We start from the raw sequence: 13,465 nt of genomic DNA, 5'->3' as shown, positions 1-13,465 counted from the left end.
AAAAAAAATAACAGCATATCTAATATCTGTAGCAGCTAATATTTCATAACCGTATCAAAGACTGAAGCCTGAGAAGGCTACTGTATCAGAACTTAGGGTAAAGTTACCTGTTCTTTCTTGCTCTGTTACATTTAGGGTGGTTTAAACACCAGCAGCCACAGCTTAACACAGTGGCTGAAAGAGCTGGTAACATGATAAGGGAACTTAGCAGCTCAACGTAATACAAGAAAAATGCAGTTTCCTTATTTCTACGGTGGCTCCACTGGTGGTAAGAGTGCTGATTTTTACCTGCGGGTCGCCAGTATCATTGTCGCTTTAGTATCGGTTCTCACAGTTTAAAACATTAGCAGAGGTTAGCAGGAAAGTCAGGTTAATTTAGGGACTTACCAATAAATAAACTTATCAACCATCAGTGTTAGTATTATCAGTAAAGGCAGAAACCTGCCTTCTCCGTAAGTAAGATGGCATTTACCAATGGTAGGCACCGATGTTTATCTATTGTATCAATTCTGCATTCGCTAAATTCATAAACATAGTGTAATGAGGAGCTAGTAGACTTTGAACCAGGACAGTTATTTTTTACAATAAAGATTTGTATTTATTTCCCTCACACAAAGGGGGAATAAGTAGCAATAAAAAGTTCATTTAAAAAAGAAGAATACTGATATCTGCATTAGCCAATTGTTATACACTGACAGCTGACAGGCAGGCTACCATCCATCCATCCATCTATTTATTTGCTTCTTATTATTTTTGCAGCTGGGCTGGAGCCTGTCCCGGCTGCCGCGGTGCGAGAGGCAAGGTACAGCCTGGACTGGTCGCCAATCTACTGCAGGGCACGCCTGCTAGGTTTGCTAAACTCTAAGTACATCAATGGTCACTTCAACCAGCAGCTGACACTGACTTGTTAGAAATGAGAGGCCTGCTTTTGTCCAAAAATAAAAAAAATTGCAAAAATGTAGGGTAGTAAATGTGCCCGATTATCAAAGTCATTTTAAAAGCAAGTCTCACCATTCAGGTGCCACCTTGAAATCGGTCTGGACAGTTATTTAGAAACATTATCTAATAAAGCATTAATTTAAGTATGCATAGAAAAGCCAGCAATAGTAAAGGCCTATTTGTGGTGTATCTACCCAAGTCAGCGATGGTCTGAGCAGACCCCTCTTTTACATTTCACATCCTCTCTTCTAATCTTGCTAAGCTTTAGGAGTCCAACCTTTAGGTTAGGCGGGACACAAGCAGTGAAAGGGCAACAGGAACTTTTTCATGTTGCTCACACAAAAACCATAAAAAAGCAGCTCCCTTCTTGGTGTCAGGAGGTCAGCATCGTGTTTTCTACGTAGGAATGTGTCCGTGAACCCCCAGTGGTTATGCACAGAAGCAAGTCTGTTTTGAGTTTACAGAAACCATGAATTGACCTTAACTAAAGGGGCTTTGGGCACACTGAATGATCAGTTAAGATGGAGCAACTGTTTCCAACAATATTTAACATAAGTCCATAACAAATGGGAAATCTCCATCTGTTGTTGTCATTTGGTGGTGTAAATCAATAGTAGATGAGTGGGGTGAGGTGTGCGCTGCATTGCCTGCAGTAAAATCTGCCAACTGATGTTTGTTACATTGCTCTGCCACCCTGTCCGTTCACCTCACTAAACTCCACCTGACCAGATCTGTAAATCTTTCAATCTTTCACTGCAAACAGCTTCTATTTCCTACTCCTGTTTATTTCCAGCTGTTCCCCTCCGTGACTCGGTCTGCAATGGATCATCCTCAGAACCAACAGACCTTCTTCTATTCCAAAGTCAGTCAGTGCCTAAGGTTAAGTACAAGTCTATCAGTGTCTGAGAGACGACCCCCTAAACCAACGCTGTGTTTACTGGAGAGAGACAAGCCTATTAATAAATCTGTTGCAGACAGCCTGGCGGAAGTGGCCTGGGGGCTGTAAACTCAGTCTGGGAGAGAAGGATGGATAAAGGGTAAAAGAGAGGGGGAATAGGTAGACAAACTTGGGAAAAAGCAAGGAAGAAAAAAGAAAAAGAGAGAGGATGGAAAGAAATGAAGATGCATGGAAATGGAGAAAGGGGGGGAGGAGTGGAGGGAAATGAGGGAGAGGAAAGAGGGTGTGTATGTGTGTGCTGTGTGATGTAAACCATGGGTGCTCGCTGATGGATAGATCGAGGTTCTGAAAAGCCACAGCTGCCCTGCTCTTCCTAGAAAAAGATCCACAAGGAAAAGTGGCAGTATGTGGTTCAAGCATCTCGCATCCTCATACTATTTCTGACCAGCATACAGAAAGACCCATCAGAATGTGCGCGGGTCCAAAAAAACCTCTGCACGAGTGAGTAAATGAGAGCATGTGTGCCTGTACTCACTTCGTGCCTATGCATAGTAAAAATGACAATGTGAGGGTTCTTTTTCACTTTAATTAGCCTTGTAAATATGTGTGTGTGCGCGCGCGCGTGTGTGTGTATGTGGTTCTGTGCATTTGCATGCCTGTTTTTAATCAGTGTACTATACAGCACAGCATCCTTTTTCTCTCTGTCACAGCTGCCAGCTAAATGTTGTAAATGTATATAGAGCTGTGTTTGGTAAAAAGGAGGTAAAGAGTGATGTTTGGGGAATATTTTTGCACCCAGCAATCTTTGTCCCCAATAAAACAAATTACAAATTTAAAGTGAAAAAATAAATTGATAGAAACAGGTATCAGATCAGTGACTGAATTTCATATGAAAGCTTGAAACCAGTGTGTTGTTTGTTGTTTTAATGTCCATTAAGATAGCCTATGTATTTTAAATGCTAATTTAAATAACACAGTTCTGAAACATACTCTTACTCAACTTGTTAGCCTACTTCTATTAGAAACATTCAAATGTTTTCTGAAAGCCGAGAAATTGTGCTTCACAGCCAACATGTGGTTATTACGGTGCTGCTGCAGGAAGCCCACAAATCTGCTTCTTTGTTGCTGTCATCGTAATAGTAATGCCGTTTACTAGGCTATAAATATCTAATGTTTTCTAACTTTAGCTAATATCACCCAACAGTTACTAGCCACATACAACTATAGTAGCAAATCCCCTGTTATGATTACGGTAAGTAAAACATACTGTAACACTGACACAAGGAAAACCATGAAATTAGCAGTTATAAGTTTTGGTAATGTTTTCCTTGTTGTGTTTATTTAAACTTTGCTAACATTACCTGACATTAGCTACGGTAGGCTGTTGATCACATTACCATCTACACAGCAAAACCATTACATACAACAACCAGCAGTGGTGGTTAGCACTGCTGCTTCACAGCAAGAAGGTCCTGGGTTCGAATCCACAATCTGGCCTGTGTGAAGTTTGGATGCAGTTAGTGGGGTTAATTGGTGATTCCAAATTGCCCACAGGTGTGAATGTGAGTGTGAATGGTGGTCTCTGTGTTGGCCCTGTGACAGAGTGGACCTGTACACGGTGTACCCGCCTCTCGCCCTATGGCAGCTGGGATAGGCTCCACAGGTAACAATAATAACACACTTCCTGGCACAACTTTCACAATAAAATATGAGCAAAAACAGGATGCACTGTGATAATATTCACTTGTTTTAATCATACTTTTGCCAGTATTAGACTGTATTTTATCCACTCTTGACATGTAGTGGTATTTCATAATATTTAGCAGCATTGGTAGTTTGTCGCTCTTGGTGGGAAAAACAAATCACTGCTTAGATCATTTTTACCACTCGATATCAGAGCCACATTCTGAGCTACAGATTTCTCCTTCTCTGTTTCTGTCATTCATAAATTCTTCATGCTCTTCCAGTCTTCTCACAGCCAGCTCTCAGCTCTCAGCCCTCTCTCAAAATGACCTGAAGGACCAGCAGCTCCTGTGCGAAACCTCACATATCGCAAATATGTGTCACGGTCTCCCGCTAGTCCCATGACACCGAACATGTAAATACTCCGGTGTACATGTGAGTACACAAAAAGTACAAATAAACTGCCTGTTGCTTACACACATCACAGCTCTGGCGATGTCCAGTATTGTGTTGCAGTTCTCAGGTTCCCTGTTAAAGTAACAAATACTACAGTCTTCCTGCAGCCTGTCAGCAAGAAACATCCATTCTACCATGAACCCAGTGTTCCTTGCTCCCTCACCCAACCCCTCCAACCCCATCCTATCCCTGCCTCTAGAAGGTGAAAAAGTACAAAGGGAGGGATCAGAGCTTTTCCGATTCTTCCCTGGTTATTAACTACCGTTTGTCCCCTCGGAGGGCTGTCCCTCCCATTAACCCAACTGATGCTCTTTTCTCATGGTAATCAGCCTGCTGTTGCTGCTGCCGCCACTGCCGTCGTTGCCGCTGCCACCGCTGCTGCCCGAAGAGGTGCAAGGAATTGTGGGGGGATTTTCAGAGTAGAAGACCTCCCTCCAACTCAAAAACAGCAATCTCTCTCTCACACACACACACACACACACACACACTCAATAGGAGCCCATGCACACGCACATCTTCCAAGCAGGCAAGTGTGTGAGCTCTTGCACGCACCCACGTTCGCTCAATCACAAAGGCAAACATGAAACGTGCTGCCTCTCGACCACAGGGGCATGGAAGCAATGTAAGGCAATGCATGGAAGTTAATGAGAAGAAGCTGGCTCAGTGGACTCGAGTATGCTGCACTGAGCAGAGCAGCTCCAAGTGCTCAGGCAGCAGAACAGCACGAAGCATTAGACGGCTCTGCCTGAGGAAAAAAATCCAGAAGTAAGGAGTAGTGTCCCACTCGCAGTTCTGGAGTTTTAATGCTTCAGATTCAGATAATCAATTTTGAAAAAGCATATACGTATTAGCAGAATGATGATTCAGTGTGAATTTGTGGGGGAAAATACCATTGTCCTCAAATATCATCTGTCCATTATATTCTATTCAAATATAATCTGTCACTGCATCCAAAATATAAAACCACAGCTCCCTTATTCAATGCTCCACGTGTGTGACAATTTAACTCTGGCTAAGGCTCCATGGAGCAGATGATGGTTGTAGTAAGAGAGCAGCAAACATCAACACATGGGTCTCAACTTGCACAGCAAGCAGCAAAGGTATTGTCTCGTGACAAACTCACTTCCATTTCCTTATTATGTAGCTGGAGGCCTTGATGGTGCACGCTTGGCTCAGACATGCAGGCGTGAAGTTGGAGGGAAAAACTCACCTAAACGTCACACCGTGTTCATGTGAACTGAGCTTCTTTTAGCCATCTTTGACCTGCCTGGTTTGTACTCCAGCTACATCACATTATTGATATGAACTATAACAAAATGTTTGACTTTGTCCTGAGATAAAACCAGCTTGCTTGTAAGCACTGAAGTTTTTAGTAAGATGCAAATGAATTTACCTTATTGGGGTCAATAAAATTATCGGAATCCAAACTGCAACTCCTGCCTCGTGGTTCAAGGTCAAATTAATATTTTGCTTACTACTAAGTGACAAATCAGATTATTTTCTACACAAATCACCAGGGTAACTACACCATCATTATGTTTATATAGAGCAGCAGTGCACAGATATCCAAAGCCGAAATCCGGACGATATTTGTCCCATCAGTAGATGATATTTATTTGTTAGTTCACATCAATTTTGTATTGGCTAGATGTACAAAAACTGCGTGATTAAAAAAAAGCTGAAAGACGTTTTTGTTGTTGCTGTTTTTCTGGAACAAACAGGAAAAACACAACAGAAACTAAGTTACTGAAAAGTTATTATGAGCTATCAACCAGATTTCTACTTTAAACATCGATGTCAGTCTGTGTAAAATTACTGTACAATCTGAAGCTTAAGTCATGTGATATTTATGCTACATGAAAGCTGTCTGGTGAAAACGTCAGTTGGTCTGTTAACTGATAATCAATAGAAAAAAAATCAATCTGATATTATTTTGAAAATCAATAAATTTTTTTGATCCCATATTTTAAGTGTGTCAAGACTTGATCTTTGTGAGAATACATTAATATCATTTTGTTTTTTTTAAAGGAAACATTGATGTCAAATTATGGGATCATTTCTATGTTTAAAATAACAATTTAGCCAAAAGCTGATACAAACGGCCACAGTTCCTGTTTATGTCGTCCTGAAGCGTTTCAGCTTTTCATCACACTCTGAACATTTTCATGCTGGAACAAAATTATCATCATTTTATTAACAATGTACAGTAATAACCAATACTTATGCTTATCCAGTAAGCTTTTTTTTTTTCAGTCTACATAAATAATGATGGATAACTTGGTACTGGAAGAGAGTGCAGGCGTGTAGTGGAATCTCAGCGTGGATGTGCATTTTCCTGTACAATCACAGGATGTCTGCTTATAGTTTACAGCTGATGTCATGAAAACACCTTAAATATCCCAAAGTTCAGTCTTAGTTCACGACAGGAAAACAAACCGTGGAGATCTGGGAATGTAATGTTCCTGCAGAAACAATATGAAATGCAAAAACAACAAAATGCAATAATCTACATATAGCAGAGATATTTGTCTGTTCACTTGGTTACTTTTGGGTTACTTCGACCGTTGTTTGTGCTCATTTCCTCCCTCCTGAGTAACAGCAAAGGCGTAAAAAGCCTGTAGTCAAATCAGAAACAAGTGCATAAACTAAGCCCCCACATTGTGACCCCAACCACCCCAGCTTTTTGGCAGGGTCTTGGTTGTTATTTAGCCCCCTCTTTCAAGGAAAAGCGCACAGCAAAACATCCGAACTGTGACATAAACCACAACCTAGTGGACGGCTCGATTCAGACAGCAACAATGGCTTCAAGGTTCGAGCAGGGCGACTGAATATCAGGCGCAAAACTCATTTAAAGAATCTCTGATGGGCACAAACACGCGTGCACTTTCCAGCAAATTTTTTTCTCCTCTGGCCAACAAACACATGCAAAAGGACGTGCTCTGTATGTGCCTCTGCTCTGCAGGCGCACGCCACACGTGATAAATGCTCGAAAATTGCTTCAAAATCAGCGGATCGCCGAAAACTCGCAAAGAACATCAAACGTCAACAGCGAGGAGCCGCAAGACGAAGTGCACCGTGTGGAGCAACTTCACAGATTCGTATATGCAGCATATTCACCGAGCAAAAAACCAAACCAAACAAACAAAAACAAACAAAAAACAAAGAGAAGCAGAGCAGACGATGGCGGAATTATAAATTAAATAGCCAGGCTCCTTCCACGGTGCCACTGGAAAAACACACACACACACACACACACACACACACACACACACACACACACACAGACAAAACAAACAAAAAACAAACAAAAAAGCAAAATTGCGCAAAGTCCGACTGCGCGACAGTAACAACACGATCACAACATTTCAAGTGTCACTCGGCGAGAGGGGGAGCCGACATGAGATCGGTAAAGTTGTACCAAAGGCAACACATGCACGCAGGAGGACGTGAAGCCACAATATGAGCTCCTACAGAAAAAAACGAGCAGTTTACCCACCAGAAAGTTTCCAGCATCGCATTAGTCAATTTCACAAGGAGTCCCGGTAACTTCCCATCCCGGACCGGACCAAAAACCCGCCGTGGGAGAGCCCACGCCACCGCTCCCCGCTCTTTTCTCCTCTCGATCTGTTGCCTGGTTATTTTTTCCGATTTTTCCAAATAATTTTTCTATATTCGGGGCCTGAGAGTGTGTCTGGCTCTCCTCAGGCTGCAGCGGAGTTATGGGGCGGTAAGCATTATGGGAGTGTGACGTCAGGCCACTTTCACAAACTTTTTTTTTTTTTTTTTTTTTAAACCAGCGACAGCTTTACTGGTTTTTCAGCAGCCTGCGGCCAGTTCTCCCAGTTAGCGGTACTGGTTTCAGTTATAACACCTGCTGAGGCTGCTTCTCCTCACTCTGTACAGTCATGGCAAAAAAGAAAACATTTAAAATAATAATGATGCTTGTCAAAAAAATTAAAAAATAAAGCCAGCTGCTTTATATATATATATATATATATATATATATATATATATATATATATATATATATATATATATATATATATATATATATAGCGATTAAGAGAGAAGGAGCTTCTCGAAGTTGTTGAATATAAAAAAATTAATGATGAACTTGTTCGTTTAGTCTTTTCATATTTTTATTTATGCTGTTCTTTTTGACAGACCTAACAGTGATCAGGAAGATAAAGTTATCATGGGAAAAAAACATAGTTTCCTTTTTATTAAATGTAATATAATTTCATTGTGTTGTGCAATGAAAAAGATATCTTGTTTATTTCAGATGCTCCGTTTTTAATGAACTTGAACAAAAACGTTTAAGAACACAACATTTCCCATATTATCACCATCATTTCATTACTATAGTAATAGAAAATCCCGTTATTAAAATGAATGTGTTGATATTGACGTGGTTTTTAAAGTGAAAACGTCCTGGAAGATAATGAGCAGGACTTCCAGCCCATAAGCCGGAATGTGGCTAATCAGCCCGGATCCCCACGTGCTGAAGGGTACCGGTGGTTGGCGGTGGTGGTCCCGCTCCTCTCTCTCCCACCTTGTGTGTCCTTTGGGGAAGAGGGGAGGGGAGACGGGTGAAAGAATTACTTCCAGGGCACATCAACTCGTTTCCTCATCACCCTAACCGCCTCTCTGGCACCACTTCCCAGCCCCTCCACAGGCTTCCAACGGTCCCGCCACCGAGTCCGCAGGGTGAGCGTGTTTGTGCACAGCGAGAGAGTGAGTGCATTGAGGTGGGGGAGACAGAGTCTTCAGTAATGCTGCATTTAAGTGCTTATGAGCTATAGTCGTACACAAATAATACTTTTTTAAAGAACAGTACTTTTAAAGATCGATAAACATATTTGTGTATATGTTTTTTTAATAGTATAAATGGCTCAACACATTATGAAGCCTTTGTTGGAGTGTCAGTTTGCTTCTGGTTTTAAATAAACAGCAACACATGGTTCAAAATGATGCATTTAGGTGCCGGCTGGCCACTGAACAAATACAAACTGCACCACCATGCAGAATCCACTTTTACTCTTATTCGAATTTCAGTCGCTTCCTCTAAATTGCAAAATTTCCGACAGAACATGAAAGCATCAAAAGCCTTTCGGCGTGTTCAATAAAGAGCAGCGGGGTAAAAAAGTGTTTGTTGTTCAGGCTGCTGTGCTGCACAGCTAGAATAGACCTACCTGCTGCAGCACTGTGCTGGAAAGAGCTCGTTTAATGCCGCTGGGCTTTTTGTTCTTCTGCCCCCTTTTTTAAAAAATCAAATCAAATCAAATAAAGATGAAGGAGTAGTTTCTATAATTATAATGACATTCGTCATGTCGGACTTAAAATCTGTAGGTATGATTTTGATCTTAGTGCACTGGATCGGACCGGATGTCTGAGGTCGCAGGCTCCTTTATGCAAAACAGCCCGGGGGGTGGGGGGTGGGGGGGGGTCCAGTGCTGAGATGTTTAAATGTTCACTTTTAAAAAATCAGGCAAGATTTTGGTCTACAAGCAGATTTTTTTTTTTTTAGGGGGTGCAAGTGGCAAAATATTTAACTGAAAAAAAAGAGCAGGTTTACAACACAAGATTTGAAGGAAAAAAATTATTTCTCACAAAAATATATATAGAAAATAGTTTTAATTAAAATCAAATACTTATTCAATAAAACCAGATTTGTATAATAATTTAAAAGATTCATTCATTATTAAAAATAACTGATAATAATGAAATAATCACCCAAATTTAGAAAACTTGATTTTTTAAAAAATGTTCACAGGGTCTGAACATCATGCTGTTTCAAAAACATTTAAAATCATTTTATTTAATGAACGTTATTCACAAAGTGTTCTGCACAGACTGTCAAATAATATTATACCCAGCTCTTTTCATATACATGTTCCACATATTTATTCTGAAGGTAAACCTACGATTCCCATCAAGTAATCTGTGAAAAGTACACGTAACAATTTTAAAGTGTCCAACTGATACAAAAACAATGATAATTCTTTAGTTTGGGCTAAATTAAGACATTTACAGAATCCTCTCTCTGTACCCCGTCTCTACAGCTGCAGGAGTCACAGTGGATTTAAGGCAGCTATGAATCGGAAAAAATGAGGAAAATCTTCCATTTTTGGACCACGTCGACCCAAAAAGGCCGAGGGATACAGAAGCAGGGAAGTCATGAGAAAACAGCTGTAATTTTTAAAACAGATTTTTTTTAGGCTAAATTTACCTCCCCAAACTACAGATATTAAACTTTAGGTAATATTCACTAATATTCATTGAATATTCAGAGATTTTTCAACCAGGCTGTTAATTAAAATTGCCTTTAGCTTGATGAATATTTATGGGAATCAACCACAAATATCAGCAGACCTCAGTTGGAACTCAGACACCTGCAGCTTAAACCTGTTTTATTTACTTTAACCATGTGAGGAGCCTGTTTGTTTAAAAATCTGGGGCACTGTTTAAATAAACAATAAATTAAATGGCATCTTTAAAATAGAATAAAGAGCATCAATCCTTTAAAAAAATTAATTTAATTCCATCAACAAGCTGGAAAAAAGACAGCAGCAGACTGGGAACACTGTGGAATATCCTGCAGCTAATTTAGTCACATATTTTTATAGAAAAAGAATCTAAGAATTAAAGATGTGGCAGGTTCATCAAATTGGTCATAATTTAAGAACATTTTGAAGTAAAACATTAACAATTTGTGGATTTTGTATGGTAACATTAAAAGGCCAAAAACCAATAAAGGAATGTTTTTGCATTTATTCAGTACTTTTCTGGTCTTACTGACCAAAGAGCTTTAGGCTACATTTTAACTACACACATACAGGCATTTTTTTCTACCTCATATCATTCAGAATCACCAGTTGACCTAATAAACAGGAAGCTGGACTGAGTGAAGGAACCCTCGCAGGCACAGGAAGAAGACGCACTCAGAAGGGCCCAACAATCAGGAACCATCCTGTTGTCAGGAACCAGCGCACACCTCTGTGCCGCCAAACAGCTGTGATCTTCAGGGTCCCAGGCTGCTGGAATGAACACATCACTGTCACAACTTTCCTGAAATGTGTTTCTGGCATCAAATTCAAAATAAAAATGTACGTTTGTAATAAGAAGTCCCTTTTTTTCACCTTAGATGAAGAAATCATTGATTTCATTCTGCTTTGTTTGGCTTTCTTTGACCTCACTGTTCTAGTTTGCTGTCTGTGTCTGTAAATCTGCCATCAGAGATTACACATTACAGGTTTTTTAATGGCACAAACAACGTTAAAATCAGCCGACCGCTCGGCCTTTGTTGGGATCTGATGTAGCAGTCTTGGTTGTTTTCCTCCTGCAGCTTCTTCTGTGAAGATCCTGTAAAACAAACAGAAACTGGACAAGAATAGATGATAGAGAAACAGAAGGTCTGAAGATGGATGAGGTGAAGCAATTTCCCAGCAAAAATAAGCAGATTTCTTTCATTCTGTTTGTTTATTTGGATGATGGTGCGGTCGCTGCAACCGCAGTCAGGTTGATTGCAGTTGTTGCATGGTGGTCTGTTATTTACATCTGTGGAACAATTTTTAACTAACCTATGAAATGCCACATCACGACATCTTCCTCTGGGTCTTTCTCATCCCTCCAGACCACGCAGGAAAAGTCCTCACATGCACAGCAGCCACCACTTTCCTGCATGTTTCTCTCTACCGCACACCTAATCAGTCCTGATTAGATGCACTGTGAGGGACGAGGAAGCCAGCCTTTGAGAAGGTCTGATGACAGGACAGAAGAAAGCGATGGGCTCCCTTAAATAAAGCCTTCATCAGACTCTGGGAGAAACATGTGGCTCTGTTTATGGTGGCTGAGTATAACAGTGTTCAGACCTCCGACTGCTCCTGCAGTGTCATCTTGATTTACCTCCTTCTTTTAACACACTTTGCAGCTCTTACTTTAACACATCAGCTTCATATGCACACACACTCAAGCTTCTGTGCAAGTACACACACACACACACACACCGCACACAACTTTATATATTCTGGCAAGCACTCAAACTCCATCTACACAAACCAAAGCTATCCAAAATCAGCATCAGCAAGCACAATAGCAATTAGTAAGGGGGACAATTTGTTCACATCTGGAGTGGATTTCCTTGCCACCAGAATACCCAGCAATCTCTTCTTTCGGGTACGGCACAGTGGGAAATGACTGTGTGTTTTTATGTGTTTTGTTTAAAACAGATGGGCGGTTTACATTAGTGGAGATCGGCGATAAACAGCTCAGGAGGGATGGTAGGGGAACCGCTGGGACGCAAAGACAGAGACACCATCACTGTCCCGTCCAGCTGCACGGACGTGGCCGTGCATGATTTCACCAGTCTTGTCTGAGGTGAGCATTTCTTTGGTTATAATAATTATTTAGGCAGTAGGTTTTAATGAGCTTGGGTCTCAGGGTGAGAAAAAGCTGCGAGAATGTTGAGTTCTTTTTTTTTTTTAACTGATGTTTATGAATTTGTAGATTCCTCACACTTTAAAAATCAATGTGATGAGAGCTCCAAAGTTACAACATGCTACTGCCACAGTGGTGCCAGACTGAAAGATAACACACGATACATATGATGTAACCACTGAGTATCTGCTGTGTGATAATTTCTGAGCAGCACACATCAAAAGGTGGGGAAGTCCGTCTGCGCTGGGACGGGCTTCTCTGCGCCAAGGTGGGTGTCGAGGCGCAGGGGGCAAACATCGGAGGTCTGCAGGAGGGTGATAAGGTGGATGGGTGGGGCAGCAGAGCACAGCCACATCATGAAGGCGCACACGCACACACACATGCACACACAAAGCAAAAAGCTTTAGGTCCACACATTCTCACTGGTCTGTACTACTTTCTTAAAAAAGAATACCACTTTCAAATAACCATTACTAGGAATTGTAAATTGATAGTTAATAAGACTGTCTAGTCATAATTTTTTTTTTTTTTTTTATAGAAGACAGCACTGGCATAAGTGCACATGCTGCTGTGTTAGAGGGAGTGCTTGCAGGTGTGCACAGTTCTGTTCAGCCCCGGTGAGCCGAACATTGTTGTGATTTGGTGCTTTATGATTAAAATTGAACCGAACTGAAGAGAGAGAGAAGCATTTGTGAAGGAGAGAACGGAAAAATATGGGAGAGGAGGGAGAGAAGAACTACATAAATAAACCCAGTAATAATAAGTTAAGGACAGATGAATACTGGGAGGATACTGATAATGTATCTGTGACTCTGTCAGGTCACTGCACCTATAAATAAAAACACTGTCAGTTTTATATAATGTGAGAAGCTTAAATGGATCAGTTGTTATATAGTTAACTGATGTGAGTAACGTTATAGTTTTCTGTGATAGCTCGTGTTTACAGTCTGGTGTCAGCTCATTTCTTATACTTTATCATGTTAATGATATCAAAAATGACTGATGCTGACCTCCTGATCAATGAGCCCAGGGTTTCCTCTACTGTTGCCGCTG

General features: G+C 40.8%; 1 protein-coding gene across 1 annotated transcript in view; it reads right to left on the bottom strand.

Moving 5' to 3' along the window:
* plagl2 (pleiomorphic adenoma gene-like 2) overlaps nucleotides 1–7,690 on the bottom strand; it is a 53,363-nt gene extending 45,673 nt beyond the window's left edge. Inside the window, exon 1 of the mRNA XM_030733910.1 lies at nucleotides 7,473–7,690. The gene's annotated coding sequence lies outside the window, so the exon portion shown is untranslated. The remainder of the gene's footprint in view (nucleotides 1–7,472) is intronic.
* Nucleotides 7,691–13,465: the final 5,775 nt, after the last annotated feature.

The sequence above is a fragment of the Archocentrus centrarchus genome, chromosome 7, assembly GCF_007364275.1.
Source record: "Archocentrus centrarchus isolate MPI-CPG fArcCen1 chromosome 7, fArcCen1, whole genome shotgun sequence".
Lineage (NCBI taxonomy): Eukaryota > Metazoa > Chordata > Actinopteri > Cichliformes > Cichlidae > Archocentrus > Archocentrus centrarchus.
The sequence above is the reverse complement of the archived record's forward strand: the minus strand, read 5'-3'. Positions and strand labels throughout refer to the sequence as shown.